The sequence below is a fragment of the Oncorhynchus gorbuscha genome, linkage group LG13 (genome assembly GCF_021184085.1).
Source record: "Oncorhynchus gorbuscha isolate QuinsamMale2020 ecotype Even-year linkage group LG13, OgorEven_v1.0, whole genome shotgun sequence".
Classification (NCBI taxonomy): domain Eukaryota; kingdom Metazoa; phylum Chordata; class Actinopteri; order Salmoniformes; family Salmonidae; genus Oncorhynchus; species Oncorhynchus gorbuscha.
In genome coordinates, this window is record NC_060185.1 from 58,747,651 (window position 1) to 58,767,391 (window position 19,741).

General features: G+C 41.4%; 1 long non-coding RNA gene across 1 annotated transcript; it reads left to right on the forward strand.

Annotated features, from left to right (window-relative positions):
• The first annotated feature begins 430 nt into the window (after nucleotides 1-430).
• Nucleotides 431-14,118, forward strand: LOC123993202. The gene is made up of 3 exons (XR_006831393.1): nucleotides 431-659; nucleotides 13,179-13,244; nucleotides 14,047-14,118. It is a non-coding gene; the product is annotated as an uncharacterized LOC123993202 (long non-coding RNA).
• Nucleotides 14,119-19,741: the final 5,623 nt, after the last annotated feature.

The following is a 19,741-nucleotide window of genomic DNA, read 5'->3' on the forward strand; positions in this document are numbered from 1 at the left end:
TCAGTGATCGAGCTGGGAGCTGAAACAGGAAACATGGGTTCCATCTTCACCCGGAACCAAGTGTGACTGGCACCCAATGTAATAGGGACTTCCACACACAAGCTATTTCTTACGTATGATGCATTCCACCTGCACATGATGATTCAAGACTTCCATTTAATTTCCACATGCTTACAGTATTCCTGTATCTGTTGAAGCAGTCACAGTGTTTGGGCAGCGTGCTAGCTAGGGTCTGGTCTATATTTGCAGGTCAGAATGTTTAGTTCTCTGGTTAACTGTGGAGTCAGCTGTGTCAGATGGAAGGGAGGTAACCTGAGACGGGCCCTAGCTCACTTCCTCAACTAACTCCCTCCTCAGGCTCAGTCAGACGCTGCTATAGTGGAGCTGGTGGCTCTCAGTCCCAGCCACTGCCATGGCTGCCTCCCCCCACCTAACACTCCCCCTGACGCCCCCCACCACCACCCATCCACCTCCCTCCCGTCTGGATACCACCCCTGTAGATGACAGTTGAGTGGTGCTCAGAGAAGGACCCTCTGCGCCCCCTTGGTGAGCAGGGAAGAGAGTGTGCCAGGGAGAGGAGCAGAGAGAACCATTTGTCTGCCTGTCTCACACAGTACAGTCATCACCCATTGGACTAGTAGCTGCACAGTGGTCCACTGGTAAGGTCTCTGCATGGTGTGGGGCTTTTTATTTTCCCCAGAGGAACCATTAGTTGGGTGGTCTAGGGGTCAGGTGTTGGTACAGCTTAGGATCATCTGGCTTATGTCACCGGATCCTTACTCAAAATATGTCCTGGTTTGTGTTGACTGTTGACTATACATAAAGCTGTAAAGCTATCTGTCTCTTACCAAATTTAAATGGAAGGTACATGTGCATGTTTATCTACTGTATCAAACATGAAATCTTAGCCTGGTAGTCATGTCAAATTTGAATGACTTAACTGTTTTTTTGTGATCAAACTGTATAAGCTGGCAAATCAAAAGTTGTGTAGTGAAAAATGTGTTGCATTTGCTGGGATTTAACTTTGGAACTGCAAAAGTGTGTCAATTATATTGTGTGCAGCGGGGTGAGCCAGCTTGGCATTCCAGGGTGCAGTTGGGGATGATGGAAGGGGCCAGGATGGGGAGGGAGGGTGGGGGGGGGGGGGCTTGGCCAGGCCAAACATGCTTCTGCAATGCACTCTGCAAACTGAGAGGTCTGATTGGCCGGGCATCATGTGCTCCTCGCTCTAAATTGGTCCACCTGTAGACAATTCCAAGACCTGTTGGAATTGTTGACTTGTGCAATGGCTTGATGATTAAAACCAAGTCAGTCAACAAATATTCAATTATAGCCCACGAGTGTTTCACAATATCAGTAGTAGCAGTTGGTTGTATGTACAAACTCCACTAGATTCTCAGTGGCCTTGTGCAACTTAAACATGTCAGGAGTCTGATGACTTGCAAATCTTTTGATATCTTTTGAACAAGAGAAGACCCAGAATGTCACATGACACAATTTGCTGACTTGTTTATTTATTGGAGACGTCCCCTCCAGTCATTCTACTTTGAGATGTGGGGTTTTGAAGTCGTTCAGTTTGGTTGATGAACAATTGCATTACTGTAGACCTGGGTCAATAACTGGCATTCTGAACATGTTTATTTCACCAGGTGTTATCTGGTATTTTGACCACATTTTAGTTCATTGGAATATGGGCTCAACATGACCATATCAGTGTGTTAAAGCCTGGATCACTATCCTGTCTGATGATCCACCTAAATAACTACCCTTAATAAGATTCCAGCATCCTGCCAAGTACATAGGCTCCCGCTGGACATAAGCTGCAGTATCATTACTGAGCTGTGTTGTGATGGTTGGGATGGAATGTATCCATGACTGGACAATGATATGTGTCGGTATTAGAGAGGTGTAACAGTTTAACTTTAGTCCGTCCCCTCGCCCCTACACGGGCTCAAACCAGGGACCCTCTGCACAGATAGACAACAGTCACCCACAAATAATCGTTACCCAGCAAGGGGAACCACTACTTCAAGGTCTCAGAGTGATGTCACCGATCGAAACGCTATTAGCGCGCACCACCGCTACCTAGCTAGCCATTTCACATCGGTGATAGAGGCAGCTGCAGTACAAACAGAAGGCTCCTATGGTGGCAGACTGATGGATACAGGGTCATTCCTACAATGCGGTGCCTTTTCTGTCCTCAGGAAATATCACTTTAGTGTAAAATTGCGAAATTGCGAAAGGCTTTAAATGTAATGTCAGGTGTCCTTTACCTTAAAAACATTCAAATATGGATCTTGAAAGGGAATTTAAGCATTTTAAACACTTTTTTTCAGTGGATGTAGGCATTTTTGCAATGTTCCTGGGTGTTATTCATCAAATTCCACGATAAATATAAGCCATAAAATAATGACGTTTCATTTTTCTGTCCTCGTTAAATTCTCTCTCATCAATAACTTTTTTTTCATAATTGTTGTATTTATTATTATTTTATTTCAGATTGTCTTTGTGTCCCTGATATCACTTTCCACCTTGTTAGTTTGTTGTTATTCTCCATTTAAGAAAACGACCCCTTCCTACAATGGCGCCACATTCAGGAAGTGTCATAATTTCTTTGGATGGAAAACAATGGTGCAAAGCTAAATAAATATAAACACTCAGTTTTATCTATTTTTCCACCCTCTTAGGCTAAATTATAGAGAACATTTGAAATGTTAAAATATGTTTGATAGAGAAGTTAAAATCCTGTTCAAGTGCTGTTATGCTTGCTCAATCTTGCTCACTCACAGAGCTATGGCTAATTTAGGCTCAAAATGTCTACTAGGTTGTGCTCTGAACAGGTTCTGAACAGGTTGGAAAATGAACATAGACTTTTTTTTCTGTGTCTGAGCTTGACCAAAAGTTACAAGGTCCAAAATGCACCACATTGTAGAATGTTATAGTATGTTCTTCCTTCCAAAACTGGCTGTTCAGTTTGGCAGGCCTAATAACCATTTTTGGTAACACTTTACTTGACACCCAGCATCATAACATGTTATATGACATATATCATAATATGTCATAACAGCTGACACAACGTGTCAAAACCTGTCATAATATGGTCATAACACTGTCATGACACATATATTTAGAACTGTTGGGACATATATTGTGTTATTTTATGGCTGGTTATGACACCTACATAAGAGTGTCATAACCCACAAAACCTACCACACAAGGCAATTCATTCCATTACACCATAGCCTACTTGTCAACAGTATGTTTATGTTATATAACATTTTCTGAAATTGACTATATCAATTTATCATTGTAATTGTGCACCTACCCCAATGCTCTGTTGCTGATGACTGGAATGAATGTAGGAGCATAGGAGGAGGACAAGACACCCTATTTTTGACTGATGACTATCATAAGGGCATGGACAAGAGAGACCTATCTGGCTTATATGGTATTGATGGTCATAATTGCTTCTTGACAGTGTCATCAAGTGCATTTTCTTAGTCCAAGTAGAGTGACACATGATGGTCATAATGCTTCATGACTGTGTCATACAGTGCATTTTCTACAAGTTATATATATATATTTTTTTGTTTGTTTTTTAAATACATGACCATAAAGAATTCATTACAATAACAACAAAGGATTTAAGAAACAAACTTTAAAAGGAAAGGAAACTTCTTGGCAGGGAAAAAGCACATTTCAAATATAGGTTTTTACACTCTTGTGTAGGTGTCATAACCAGACATAAAATAACGCAATATATGTCACAACAGGTGTAAATATATGGCTCATGACAGTGTTATGACCACATTATGACACGTTATGACAAGTTATGTCAGCTGTTCTAACATATTATGGCATGGTTATGACCGTGTCATAACGTGTTGTGACGCTGGGTGTCAAGTAAAGTGTTACCCAATTTTCTACACATGATTTGAAAGTGGCTTAATGTTAATTATACTGTATAAAGCTGAAATAAGACCTTAGCAAAGAGACGCTCATTGCTTGTGCCTGTAGTTTCAGAGGGCATGCATGGGTATTGAGACTGGCCTTGTTTATGCCTCTAAACACTCCAAAGCTGTCAGATGTCGTGCCTCTCTGGTAATGTGTAGAGGAAGGTGTGAATTACAGGCCTGTATTTTCATGTTCCCTCATTTGCATTTACCCCCCCCCCCCCCCCCCCCATATAGGGTATGCGGGAATGAGCTACCATATATATATATATTCCCTCCTTTTATAAAAAGTGGGGTTGTTGTTTCCTATGATGAGGATATGGGATGTGTTCGGAATGGATGTGTTGTTTAAGAGGACAATGCGAGCTGAGCAAGCGAGGGGATGACCAGGGTGAATATGTGAATTAAACCCACTGTCGATTAGGGACCGCACTTTGGCTCCAGTGGACATTCCAGACCAGGCCGGTGGGGGAAGATTTATCTTACGCCATGTGTTTCTAAATCCAACGCACAGAAGGCGAAAAACAAAATTAGATTGTGGCTTAGCTCGGGTTTCCTCTCGTCCAGAAGCTCTACTCTAGCTAGTAGCTAGCTAGCCAGTCCTCCAGGCTCAGGGTGGGGGCTGAAAGGTGGTAGAGGCCCAGTCACTGGATCTCCTGCAGGGTACACTGAGAATATCATGCTGGCCTGCTGGGTGAAAGCAATGCACAGTGTCTTTTGCATGTCTCAAACAAGCCCCCTTGTTATGAAGTTGAATTAAAATTATGTTGAATATAATAATGAACTACATTCATAAATCTGACTTCATTATTATGTGAATAAATGCAACAGGCCCTGTATGTCTCTGGAGGATCTAGTCAAGGTAGCAAGCCTTGCATCACCTCTTAATATGACTACTATGAACATGTGTCTATCTTGCACTGTTATGCAATTATTAAGAGATACAAACAGCTAATCCTGGCGACCAATGTTCTTGCAGTAATTTATTGAGTCAAGTACACCAGGGATGCCAAGGTGGAACCCAAGCATATACAGTGCATTCGGAAAGTATTCAGACCCTACGTTACAGCCTTATTTTTTTCCTCATCAATCTACACACAATACCCCACAGCCAGAAGAGGGCTGGCCACCCCTCAGAGCCTGGTTCCTCTCTAGGTTTTTTCCTAGGCTCTTGCCTTTCTAGGGAGTTTTTCAAAGCCACCGTGCTTCTGCGTACATCTGAATTGCTTGCTGTTTGATCCCTACCACTGAGGAAGTACAGTTCCCGCTCAGCTCAGTCAAAACTGTTCCTGCTCTGGCTCTAATGGTTTTTCCCTCACGACCCAGGACAGCGGAGTCAATCACCACCTTCCGGAGACACCTGAAACCCCACCTCTTTAAGGAATACCTAGGATAGGATAAAGTAATCCTTCTCACCCCCCTTAAAATATTTAGATGCACTATTGTAAAGTGGTTGTTCCACTGGATGTCATAAGGTGAATGCACCAATTTGTAAGTCGCTCTGGATAAGAGCGTCTGCTAAATGACTTAAATGTAAATGTAAATTTTAGGCTGGGTTTCTGTATAGCACTTTGTGACATCGGCTGATGTAAAAAAAGGGCTTCATAACTATATTTGATTGATTGATTGATAATGCCAAAGTAAAAACAGGTTTTTTTGAAATGTTCGCAAATGTGCACTACTGTTCAAAAGTATGGGGTCACTTAGAAATGTCCTTGTTTTTGAAAGAAAAGCAATTTGTTTTGTTCATTAAAATAACATCAACTTGATCAGAAATACAGTGTAGACATAGTTCACTTTGTAAATTACTATTGTAGCTGGAAACGGCAGATTGTTTATGGAATATCTACATATGCGTACAGACCCATTATCAGCAACCATCGCTAATGTGTTCCAATGGCATGTTGTGTTAGCTAATCCAAGTTTATCATTTTAACTTGTTATGGCTGGGGGTAGTATTGAGTAGCTTGGATGAATAAGGTGCCCAGAGTAAACTGCCTGCTACTCAGGCCCAGTTGCCAATATATGCATATTATTAGTAGATTTTGATAGAAAACACTCTGAAGTTTCTAAAAAAAAAATCCAACCAGGATGTGGAAAATCTGAGGTTTGTAGTTTTTCAAGTCATTGCCTATCGAATATACAGTGTCTATGGGGTCATATTGCACTTCATAAGGCTTCCCCTAGATGTCAACAGTCTTTAGAACCTTGTTTGATGCTTCTACTGTGAAGGAAGGGGGAATGGCAGCTGAATGAGTCAGAGGTCTGCCAGAGTGGCATGAGCTGATCACGCACGTTCACGTGAGAGTTAGCTTGCGTTCCATTGCATTTCTGCAGACAAAGGAATTCTCCGGTTGGAACATTATAGAAGATTTATGTTAAAAACATCCTAAAGATTGATTCTATACATCGTTTGACATGTTTCTACGAACTGTATCGGAACCTTTTTACTTTTCGTCTGCTCGCGCCTCATGAATTTGGATTACTGGTCTAAACACGCAAACAAAAAGGAGCTATTTGGACATAAATGATGGACTTTATCGAACAAATCAAACATTTATTGTGGAACTGGGATTCCTGGGAGTGCATTCTGATGAAGATCATCAAAGGTAAGTGAATATTTATAATGCTATTTCTGACTTCTGTTGACTCCACAACATGGCGGATATCTGTATGGCTTGTTTTGTTGAATGAGCGTTGTACTTAGATTATTGCATGGTGTGCTTTTTCGGTAAAGCTTTTTTGAAATCTGACACAGCGGTTGCATTAAGGAGAAGTTTATCTAACATTATCATTTGGTGTGCTTTCGTCGTAAAGCCTTTTTGAAATCGGACACTGTGGTGGGATTAACAACAAGTGTATCTTTACAATGGTGTAAAATACTTCTATGTTTGAGGAATTTTAATTGTGAGATTTCTGTTGTTTTGAATTTGGCGCCCTGCACTTTCACTGGCTGTTGTCATATCGATCCCGTTAGCGGGATCTAAGCCATAAGAAGTTTTAAAAGGCTAATTGATCAATAGAAAACCCTTTTGCAATTATGTTAGCACAGCTGAAAACTGTAGTGCTGATTAAAGAAGCAATAAAACTGGCCTTCTTTAGACTAGTTGAGTATCTGGAGCATCAGCATTTGCGGTTTCGATTACAGGCTCAAAATTGCCAGAAACAAAGTACTTTCTTCTGAAAATCGTCAGTCTATTCTTGTTCTGAGAAATGAAGGCTATTCCATGCGAGAAATTGCCAAGAAACTGATGATCTCGTACAACGCTATGTACTACTCCCTTCACAGAACAGCGCAAACTGTCTCTAACCAGAATAGAAAGAGGAGTGGGAGGCCCCGGTGCACAACTGAGCAAGAGAACAAGTAGTTTGAGAAACAAACACCTCACACGTCCTCAACTGGCAGCTTCATTAAATAGTGCCCGCAAAAAACCAGTCTCAACGTCAACAGTGAAGAGGCGACTCCGAGATGCTTCTGGAAGGTTCTGGGAGGTTCTCCCATCTCCACAGAGGAACTCTGGAGCTTTCTCAGAGTGACCATCGGGTTCTTCCATTTAAGAATGTTCTTGGGGTTCTCCACTGTGTTCTTGGGGTTCTTCAATGCTGCAGAAATGTTTTGGTACCCTTCTCCAGATCTGTGTCGCCTGTCTCGGAGCTCTACGGACAATTCCTTCAACCTCATGGCTTGGTTTTTTGCTCTGACATGCACTGTCAACTGTGGGACTTTATATAGACAAGTGCATTTCCAAATCATGTCCAATCAATTTAATTTACCGCAGTTGGACTCCAATCAAGTTGTAGAAACATCTCAAGGATGATCAATGGAAACAAGATGCACCTGAGCTCAATTTGCAAAAATCCAACCTGTTTTCACTTTGACATTATGGGGTATTGTGTGTAGATTGATGAGGGACTTTGATTTAAAAATGTAATAAAATGTGGAGAATTGAAGGGGTCTGAATACTTTCCAACTGCACCGAACTATGTGTAGTGTAAATTATATTCACCAATAGACTACTAAATTATGAACATATAGTCAGTCACATAATTACTCTGTAAATTCAACTAATATCATTTATTAGTTACAAAAGAATGAGTGTTTTACAACACTCAAACAATTACAGTGTGCATGAAATACATTATACATTACAGAATAAGACAGAGTGTCAGGGTTTTCCTGTGGTGAAGTAGAGGACCAAAACGCAGCGTGGTTATATTGACTCATGTTTAATAAAAACAGATAAACATGAACACTACAAAACAATAAACGTGGAAAACCAAAAACAGCCCTATCTGGTGCAAAACACAGAGACGGGAACAATCACCCACAAAACCCAACACAAAACAGGCTACCTAAATATGGTTCCCAATCAGAGACAATGACTAACACCTGCCTCTGATTGAGAACCATATCAGGCCAAACATAGAAATAGACAAACCAGACACACAACATAGAATGCCCACCCAGCTCACGTCCTGACCAACACTAAAACAAGGAAAACACATACGAACGATGGACAGAACGTGACACAGAGTGACTATCAACTAAATAGGACTTAACGTGTGTGACACACACAGCTTTTTGTGAACTCCTAAAACAATCCAAACATGGCAATATAATTTACAATATAATTTACAGTAACGGTCATTAAGCTGATTCAAGTTTCATCACTCCAGTGACCACAGGACATCCGTGGAAACGTTTCGTCCCCGAGGTTGCCACAGATATGGCGTGGCTCTCTCCTGTGAGATGCAAATATGTGGTCAACCATCTAAATAATGTATTGAGTCTTCATGCTGGGCCTCAGCGCCTGCAAGTCGCTAGTTGCGAGTATCACCTTCTCAAATGTACCCACTACAGTTAGATTTCACGTAATCTGACACGTTGAGGAGATGAATCATCTGACCAGACTGGGTGGTCGGAAGCAGATCTTCCATGGTGACAAGGTGGGTTTCCCTCCTCACTCGGTCGTATCAAGAGGTCCCCAGTATCGTTAAATGGAGCCTCTGTTTTAAGGGTCATATGTCACTTAAATCACACAAACAACCCCATCTTGTCACGCCTGCTCCCGCCCTTCATTACGCACACCTGACACCATCATTACGCACAGCAGTGCTCAGTGGACTCACCTGGACTCCTTCCCTTTGTTGATTGCCCCACATCTATAATTGTCCGCTCCCCCGTTTGTTCCTGGTGTCAGCATTGATGTCGTTATTTTGTCCCCTGTCCAAATGCTATTCCTGTCCTGTTTCATGTCCGTCATTTATTAAATGTTCTCCCTGCACCTGCTTCCTGTCTCCAGTGTCGATCCTCACACATCTCTCTGGAATGTTGGGATTACCTCAGAAGGTTCCATGTACTTGTTTCCACTTTTCTTGTTAGCCTAAATGTATCTGCTTTTCATTGTCAATTTTAACCCTCCTGCTGTGTTCCGGTCGAATTGGACCGATTTACAAGTTCTCTCTCTGAAAAATGTAGTTCATTTCATCTGATTGGTCATTAGGTTCAATGACTTTGTCCACACAGGGCATCTGAATAAACAACATACATTTAGATGATTTACATCAAATTTGGGGTGTTTTATATAACTTTAGTACACCTGTGGTGTTCCCGGTCAGATGGACACACTTCCTCTCCCAGACCCCCACATACATGTATGTTTGGGCACACACACACACACACACACACACACACACACACACACACACACACACACACACACACACACACACACACACACACACACACACACACACACACACACACACACACACACACACACACACACACACACACACACAAGCACACAAACCTCACTCCCCTTCATGGCTTCCATAGCAATCCCCCTTTCCCCAATAGAATCTTTCCCCAATAGAATCTTTCCCCAATAGAATCTTTCCCCAATAGAATCTTTCCCCAATAGAATCTTTCCCCAATAGAACCTTTCCCCAATAGAATCTTTCCCCAATAGAATCTTTCCCCAATAGAATCTTTCCCCAATAGAATCTTTCCACTATGGGAACCTTTCCCCAATAGAATCTTTCCCCCATGGGAACCACACCTGTTGGCATTCACACAAACAATCGCAACATTGTTTCAATAATATCTAGAACTTTTCTCGCACCTCTGGTATATAAAGCTTTTTTGAGGCCTTGCTCACAATTCATTCTGTGGCAGCGCAATGACCAAACGATATACTGTATGTGAGTCTCTTGATCATATCTTTGATAGTGACACTGGTGAGGAGAAGAGTGTCCTTGTTAAACTTTGACACAAAGTAGTCTATGATAAATAGCACAATATGTTTAATCTGAGGTTTTGTTATAGTCAAAATAATCCATACATTATGCTTTTTTAACTTAAAAACTAGTTGTATGAGCTCAAGTCAATGAGGCCTACAGGCCATAAATAGGAAATAGAAGTTCAAACCTGTAATGTTCACAAGAACTTAAGTTGATCAAAATATCTAACACAACATTATGTTACAATACATGTATTATTATGGATTTATAATCAGCTATAATGAGGTGGTAATTTTGGACCGATGAACACAGAATTAACTAACATGAAATGAACACAACAGGAGAGTTAATCATTTTCTCTGTGGCAATCAGTAAATGTCTCATTGTCTTAGCGCTTGGCGTGGAAGACGAAAAAGAAAAAGAGAAGTGTATTTTGTTGTGTTTTCTTGTCTTATGCTTGTCCTCTTTCTCTTAGAAGTGTGTCTCTAAAGCAGTGATATGTGTTGTTGTTTTCATGCAAAGCATTTAGAAGTGTCATGTTGCTACTCTGATGGGCATTTCCTTTGTAGCATAGTGTGTGTGTGTGTGTGTGTGTGTGTGTGTGTGTGTGTGTGTGTGTGTGTGTGTGTGTGTGTGTGTGTGTGTGTGTGTGTGTGTGTGTGTGTGTGTGTGTGTGTGTGTGTGTGTGTGTGTGTGTGTGTGTGTGTGTGTGTGTGTGTGGATTGTGTGTGTGTGTGTGTGTATGGATAGTATCCATACCACACAGGAATAACCTAAAGTACCATATTTCTAGGGATTTCTGGGTTTCCTGAAATGAGCTGGTTCAGTCTACAACACATGATTTACAAGCTGAGCTCCCGCTGTGTATCCAATGAGATCCCCTTTCTGTATAAATAGTCAGAGGCTGATGCCAGTATCCATCAGCAGGGTGATTCTGGGAGATTAAAGGAGATGAACAGTGCCTTTCTGGGGTAAGCAACATGAACTTCAGATGGATAGATTGTCATGTAACCTTTGCCCACCGTGATGATCACTCAGTCGTGAGCTTTTGAGGCAACACACACACAGAGACAGGCGGACAGACGGACGGACAGACAGAAGGACACACACACATACAATTAAACGTGGCGTGTCACATCACAATCGCAAGGTGCAGTATCCTTAGATGTTTCATTTGTAAGATCACATCTGGTACAGAAGCATACAGTTGGTCTGATGGAGGGTTGAATCGTGTTAGCTTTAGGACCTATGGTGTATAGAATTAAATAATTATGTGGGTGTATAACACATATAAACATCTGCAGCTCATGCTCTCCCTCCCCTCTGTATAGAAATCAGCACCTATTGGACACAGTGACAATCCCCCTTGGAAAAGCCTGAAACATGGCACAGTAAGTTGGAAGGACAAAATGACTTTCAATGAAAACCAGTACATAATTGAACCTAAAATATTGAGAAATGTGTGTGTGTGCGTGTGTGCGTGTGTGCGTGCGTGCGTGCGTGCGTGCGTGTGTGTGTGTGTGTGTGTGTGTGTGTGTGTGTGTGTGTGTGTGTGTGTGTGTGTGTGTGTGTGTGTGTGTGTGTGTGTGTGTGTGTGTGTGTGTGTGTGTGTGTGTGTGTGTGTGTGTGTGAGAAGCATCCAGAAGAAGACCAGTAGCATGTCCCTTACCATCTCCAGCTCCTCCAGAGCAATCTCTTCCTCCTCCTCTTCCTCTTCCTCCACCTTGGTCCAGCAGCAGAGACACTCCAGCCTGGTGCAGCCCCTCTGCATCAGCCCCCAGAGGGTACCTACCTGACACACATGCACAAAACACACACACAGACATACACACACACAAACACCATATTATAGCTATGCTGATGATTTGCCCACCACACCTTCACTCACAACATACAATATATATATATATATATATATATATATATATATATATATATATATATATATATATATTCATAACAAATATATATTTTTTGTCATTAGTGAAAGTATTCACACCCCTTGACTTTTTCCACATTTTGTTGTGTTAGACCCTGAATTTAAAATTTATTAAATTGAGATTTTGTGTTACGGTTCTCCACACAATAACCCATAAAGTCAAAGTGGAATTTTGTTTTTATAATTTTTTTACACATTAATTAAGGATCAGCCCCTTTTTTCAGTTTTCGCCTAAAATGACATACCCAAATCTAACTGTGGGGACCTGAAGCAAGGATATGCATATTCTTGATACAATTTGAAAGGAAACACTTTGAAGTTTGTGTAATGTTAAATTAATGTAGGAAAATATAAAACATTAGATCTGGTAAAAGATCATAAAAAAAAACATGAATGTTCTTTTGTTAACACAATTTTTGAATGACTGACTCATCTCTGTACCACTACACACATCCAATTATCTGTAAGGTCCCTCAGTCGAGAAGGGAATTTGAATATCCCTTTGAAGTTGTCAATTAAGCTTTAGATGGTGTATCAATAAGCCGAGTCACTACAAAGATGCAGGTGTCCTTCCTAACTCGGTTTCCGGAGAGGAAGGAAATCCCTCAGGGATTTCACTATGAGGTATGCAAAGCTTTTAGAGATTTACCCAGAAAGACTCACAGCTATAATCTCTGCCAAAGTTGATTCTAACTTGTATTGACTCAGGGGGTTGACGACCTATCTAATGAAGATATATTTGTGTTTTATTTTTCATTTTAAAAAATCTATTGTATAATCTTAGCATTTTTCTTCAACTTTGACATTACAGAGTATTATGTGTGGTAATTGACAAAAAATGACAATCAAATCAAGTTCAATCCCACTTTGTTACATAACAAAATATGTAAAAAGTCAAGGGATGTGAATCATTTCTGAAGGCCCTGTATATAATATATGCCTTCAACTGCTCCTTGTCAATATGTTATGTACCCACAGACAATGCATAGCAGTGTTTATTTGTGTTTTTAAATCCACTAGTTGTTGTCATATCTCTTTTCTAGACACAGAGCCCATCATATTCCCAACAGCATTCAGGGAGTGGTGGAGTGACTCCTACTTTTGTCAAGGTAATACAGGATACATCTTTACCCCCATCTGGTGACTGAATATGGAACTGAAGCATGGATTTGTCTGGTTTGGAAATAAAGGTTGAGTCAAAGGTTGAGCTGGACTTGGCCCTACATACATTTTATGAAGGTTTGTTCCTACCTACATCAGAACTGTGAACAGAGTTATGATCATTGTCATTCAACACATGGATTGACACCTGCTCTAGTTCCTCATGATTACATAGGCATATGACATAGCTTTCCAGTCAGATGATGAGAAAGGCCATTGCCTTAATTGCTGTCAGAGGTTAAAAAAATTATATATATATATATATTTCAAAAGTGTTCTTGTCAGCCCTAAACATCTGGGCACATGCTGTATGTGTAGAGGGCTGTATGTGAAGAGGGCTGTATGTGTAGAGGGCTGTATGTGCAGAGGGCTGTATGTGCAGAGGGCTGTATGTGTAGAGGGCTGTATGTGTAGAGAGCTGTATGTGTAGATGGCTGTATGTGTAGAGGGCTGTATGTGCAGAGGGCTGTATGTGTAGAGGGCTGTATGTGTAGAAGGCTGTATGTGTAGAGGGCTGTATGTGTAGAGGGCTGTATGTGTAGAGGGCTGTATGTGTAGAGGGCTGTATGTGTAGAGGGCTGTATGTGTAGAGGACTGTATGTGTAGAGGGCTGTATGTGCAGAGGGCTGTATGTGCAGAGGGCGAGGTGAGGAGAGAGGTTAAGAGAGGAGGGAGGAGGGGCTTGGTGGTGGTGATATGTGAGTCTCCGCTACCACCCAGTCACTTTGATCCAGTTCTCTTTGTGTCCAGTGTCTCCACGACGTCAGCACGGTCAAGGGTCAGTTGGTGGTTCTAGAGTGCCGTATTCGTGGAACGCCACCACTGCAGGTTCTGTGGTATCGCGAGGAAGAGCAGATAGTGGACTCTGCTGACTTCCGCATCCTCCGAAAGAGTGAGTGGAAGAGGTGCATGGTGGCTCCATCGGTGTTGGAAAATACACACAGACCAAAACTTGCTTTTGACCCAATGGGTACACACTGGTTGAATCAACATTGTTTCCACGTCATTTCAGTGAAATTACATTGAACCAACATGGAATAGACATTGAATTGATGTCTGTGCCCATTGAGGAGGCACTAAATAGAAATGATCTCTAAACATTCTCCTTCTTTTTCAGAGGCTACTTCTGCATCAGTGCCAGGTGAATGGGAAAGCATACCAAGGGCCCACTGTTGGCTATTGCAGAAGGGCACATTTACCAGTGTCTTCCATTATTATAACATTAACATGATACATTGGTGCTGGTATTGGTGTGCCGTTCTCATGTGTCCCCTCGTCTCCTTCCTCCATAGAGGAGCTGTGTACCCTTGTCATCACCGAGGCCTTCCCAGAGGATTCTGGGGTGTTCAAATGTATAGCTGGGAATCAGTTCGGAACAGTATCATGCATCGCCACACTGGAGGTGTACATTGGTGAGCAGAGACTAGTTTCAGAACTGGTCAGACGCAAAATACTACTTTTGTGCTTTTACTCAGCTTTCTTCATCGCTCTAATCTACATTACAATCCTGAAAAACATTCTGACAATGTGATGTCTCCGTGTCCAGACCTGGAAGAGCAGATGGAGAATGAGCAACCCATGGACGAGCAGCCCTTAGAGTCTACCAGGCTGGAACATGAGGAAGTCCCCTTTTTACTACAAGACGTAGCAGCGATTCCCCCTCCAGAGTGGCCCGAGAGCCCCGTCTGTGAGATTGACCGCCCCTTGGAAGAACAGTGAGTTCAACTATTTTAGGCAAAAACTCTCAAATGGAAAGATGAGGGGCCAGTATGCTGCTGTGGGACAGTATTTATGTATCAAAATACCTATGCATATGTTAAAGTAAACTTTGGAGAAATTATCACGTAGGTGATCTATGAAATCGCAGGCATGCGAAGGTCAGAAAAATATTTCCCTACTGTCAAACCGATTCAACTGCCACAAGAGGGGGCTATTCCTTGTTTTGAAGTTGCAGGTAGGCTGCTATAGTTTGAAAGGTTTTTGATCTAATTCTGTGTCCGTTCATGAATTACGGTAAGAGAGTATTGAATTGAGATAGGTATTACAGCGCTACTGATTGTTTGGTTTGTAGATGTGTTTAATTATCATCTACTTGTAATAACAGGGAGGGGCTTATTTAGCCTGTTTGTCTTTAATTTTGATTGGAAACAAATGCAAGGAACACATTTTATACCATGTTATTAAATAGCACTCTTATAAGTGAATGTGTGTAGGCTAGAGGGGCACACCGAATTAGGCGACAGTGACATGTAAAATTAAAATATTGGCAGGTCAGGTTATGGTGTCGTAAAATAGGGGTAGCAGCACAGCCGCGCTCTGAAATCAGCCGCGTGCACGTTATTCTTCATACTTGACGTGGGTGTACACAATCTATACAGACCTTTTGCTCTCCGACTCATATCAGAAACATTCAACTCTCTGTAGTTCAGCCTATATTGAAGTTGAAATATTGAGATCTTTAATCTAGTACCTTTTATCCAGGTAAGCTTAATGCATTATTGTTGGATTTTTTTTTTAAACACACAGGTGCAACTGATTTATACAAGTTTGTCTAATTGATTTGATTTACTATTTAAATGTGTGTATGTAGAACCTTGTAAAATGCACTGTTCATTTTCTAAATGGGTAAATGCAAATTACCTTTTTAATTGGATGTTACAGTATTCACATTTCTGCATGACTTATCAGTGAGTTGGTTAAATTGTGTATTGAAGGGTTGTGCTGTGTAGTGTCAAAGTGAGAACTCTGTAGAAGGCTAAAGTGTAATCGAGCTCTGTAGAGACCCCAATCATTGTCTATAATTTTAAGTGTGCATACCAAATCCAGCCCGATATATACTCTTCATTAAGGAGCCTAGTGTTACCGTTACTCCTTAAAAAGACCTCATACACTACTCCACTCTTCTAGGGAGGCTTTCCACTAGACGTAGGAACATTGCTGCAGGGACTTGCTTCCATTTAGCCACAAGCATTAGTGAGGTTGGGCAATATAGGCCTGACTCGCGGTCGGCGTTCCAATTCATCCCAAAGGTATTCGATGGGGTTGAGGTCAGGGATCTGTGCAGACTAGTGAAGTTCTTCCACACCGATCTCACAAACCATTTCTGTATGGACCTTGCTTTGTGCATGGGGACATTGTCATGCTGAAACAGGAAAGGTCCTTCCCCAAACTGTTGCCATAAAGTCTGAAGCACAGAAACAGCATACATTGACATTCTAGATGAGTCTTAAGATTTGCCTGCACTGGAATTTAGTGGGCTACAGTCCTGTTCTGTGTGCTTGTGTGGCATACCACTTTGCAGCTGAGCCACTGTTGCACCTTGATGTTTTCACCTCACAATAACAGCACTTCGAGTTGACCCGGGCAGATTTATCTTGGCAAAACTTATATGAACTGACTTGTTGGAAAGGTGGTGTCCTATGACTGTGCCACGTTGAGAATCACTTAACTATTCAGTAAGGCCATTAAACTGCCAATGTTTGTCTATGGCGATTGCATGGCTGTGTGCTTGGTTTTATACACCTGTCAGTACGGGTGTGGCTGAAATGGCAAAATCCACTAGTTTGTTTCCGCATACACTATATAGACACACACAAAAGTATGTTATTTTCAGAGGACTTTCAATGTTCTGGCAGCCAAATACTCTATCTGAACATACAGTTGAAGTCGGAAGTTTACATACACTTAGGTTGGAGTCATTAAAACTTGTTTTTCAACCACTCCACAAATGTCTTGTTAACAAACTATAGTTTTGGCAAGTCGGTTAAGATATCTCCTTTGTGCATGACACAAATTTTTGCAACAATTCTTTACAGACAGATTTGTTCAATTATTCACTGTATCACAATTCCAGTGGGTCAGAAGTTTACATACAATAAGTTGACTGTGCCTTGAAACCGCTTGGAAAATTCCAGAAAATTATGTCATAGCTTTAGAAGTTTCTGATAGGCTAATTGACATCATTTGAGTCAATTGGAGGTGTACCTGTGGATGTATTTCAAGGCCTACCTTCAAACTCAGTGCCTCTTTTCTTGACATCATTGGAAAATCAAAAGAAATCAGCCAAGATCTCAGAAAAAGAATTGTAGACCTCCACAAGTCTGGTTCATCCTTGGGAGAAATTTCCAAATGCCTGAAGGTACCACGTTCATGTGTACAAACAATAGTACGCAAGTATAAACACCATGGGGCCACGTAGCCGTCATACCGCTCAGGAAGGAGACGCGTTCTGTCTCCTAGAGATGAACGTATTTCGGTGCGAAAAGTGCAAATCAATCCCAGAACAACAACAGACCTTGTGAAGATGCTGGAAGAGACTTTTTGGATAAACTTTTCATACTTTTTGGAGAAATGTCTGATGAAACAAAAATAGAACTGTTTGGCCATAATGACCATCGTTATGTTTGGAGGAAAAAGGGGAAGGCTTGCAAGCCGAACACCACCATCCCAACCTTGAAGCACGGGGATCGCAGCATCATGTTGTGATGGTGCTTTGCTGCAGGAGGGACTGGTGCTCTTCACAAAAAAGATGGCATCATGAGGATGGAAAATTATGTGGATATATTGAAGCAAAATCTTAAGACATCAGTCAGGAAGTTAAAGCTTGGTCGCAAATGGGTCTTCCAAATGGACAATGACCCCAATCATACTTCCAAAGTTGTGGCAAAATATCTTAAAAACAACAAGGTATTGGAGTGGCCATCACAAAGCCCTGACCTCAATCCTATAGAAAATTTGTGGGCAGACCTGAAAGTGTGTGTGTGTGTGTGTGTGTGTGTGTGTGTGTGTGTGTGTGTGTGTGTGTGTGTGTGTGTGTGTGTGTGTGTGTGTGTGTGTGTGTGTGTGTGTGTGTGGAGGCCTACAAACTTGACTCAGTTACACCAGCTCTGTCAGGAGGAATGGGCCAAAATTCACCCAACTTATTGTGGGAAGCTTGTGGAAGGCTACCCGACAGGTTCGACACATGTTAAACAATTTGAAGGCAATGCTACCAAATACTAATTGAGTGTATGTGAACTTCTGACCCACTGGGAATGTGATGAAAGAAATCAAATCTGAAATAAATCTCTATCTACTATTATTCTGACATTTCACATTCTTACAATAAAGTGGTGATCCCAACTGAACTAAAGCGGGGAATTCTTACTAGGATTAAATGTCAGGAATTGTGAGAAAAAAAAATTGGGCAAAGGTGTATGTAAACTTCCGACTTCAACTGTATATCGATTCTAGAAACATAAAGCCCTTTATTTTCATATCACATCAAAATAATTTCACAAATACAAAATACACACTTACTGTACACCATTTTAACCTGCTTTATCACAGTTGCAGCCGACCAGTATTTTTCAGTGACATGTTTCTGGCAGCCTTCCTTTAGTGTTCAGAGTATGCTAATTAGCACAGGTGGTACCTCTGTCTTCCGTCTGTCTTCAGTAAACACTCACTGTAACTTGGAGATATGGCTATGTGTGAAGACTAACCCTATAAAGGCGTATCAATTTACCATGACATTTTTTGAAAATTGTTTATTTCTGATATGAAAGATAAGGTCCTTATGCTTCCTCCTAATTTCTAGCAAAGGGTACATGGTGATAGTGTGTTGGTGGTGTAGTTGGTTCACTAAGATGTATAAATCCCCAAATATACTGTATTGACTCTAGCCTCTTCCTGTCCTACCATGGAATCAACATAATGATTCCCTTCAAAATGGAAATAATTTGAATGTCAGTGGGAGAGGTCCCTTTTTCGACAAGAGGGAAAACTGGATGCTTTCCAGGCAGTCACACAAAGCTCTGAAAGGACCAGAGCACTCAATAGCATCTCTCTATTTCCCAGTGTCCCCTTTCTGTTGGATCACAGTCATTCCATTCCAATGTTCCCAAAGGGGAGGGCGGGCTTATTCAGTTGGAACTATTTGAGTTTCAGATGGATCATGTGCAGTCCGCGGAGCCAGTAAGACTCCTTATTCTACAAGACAGACAGTCATCTGCTGTGTGAATTTATTTCTGGATTGTCTTTAGCATTGTGAGAAGACATCTAGTAGTATGGTTTAGACCCTGCTCGAATCTGACGGCGGTTGGGATTTGAAATGCTCGTCACAGTATTGGACGAGGATGTTGGCGTTCGCTGTAAGAGAACTGCACCTGCCAGCTAGTGTCAGTCAACACTACAGGCTCCTGATTTAGCCCCTCAAACTTGAACAGCAACATACGGCAACATGTGTCCACTACTCTCTTGTAGGTCATGTGGCCAGTGTTTGTGTTCAACACATTTGTCCTTTGAGTGTGTAAGGCAAGCCAAAACATACACAACATTGAACTTTTCATGGTGAATTTACTCTGATTGATTTACTATGCAAAAAGGGGCACTTAACACGTATGATCCACATAAAAGGCTGTGCATGGGTATAACAATTTTACTGTCGTAAGAATTGTTGTTTCTA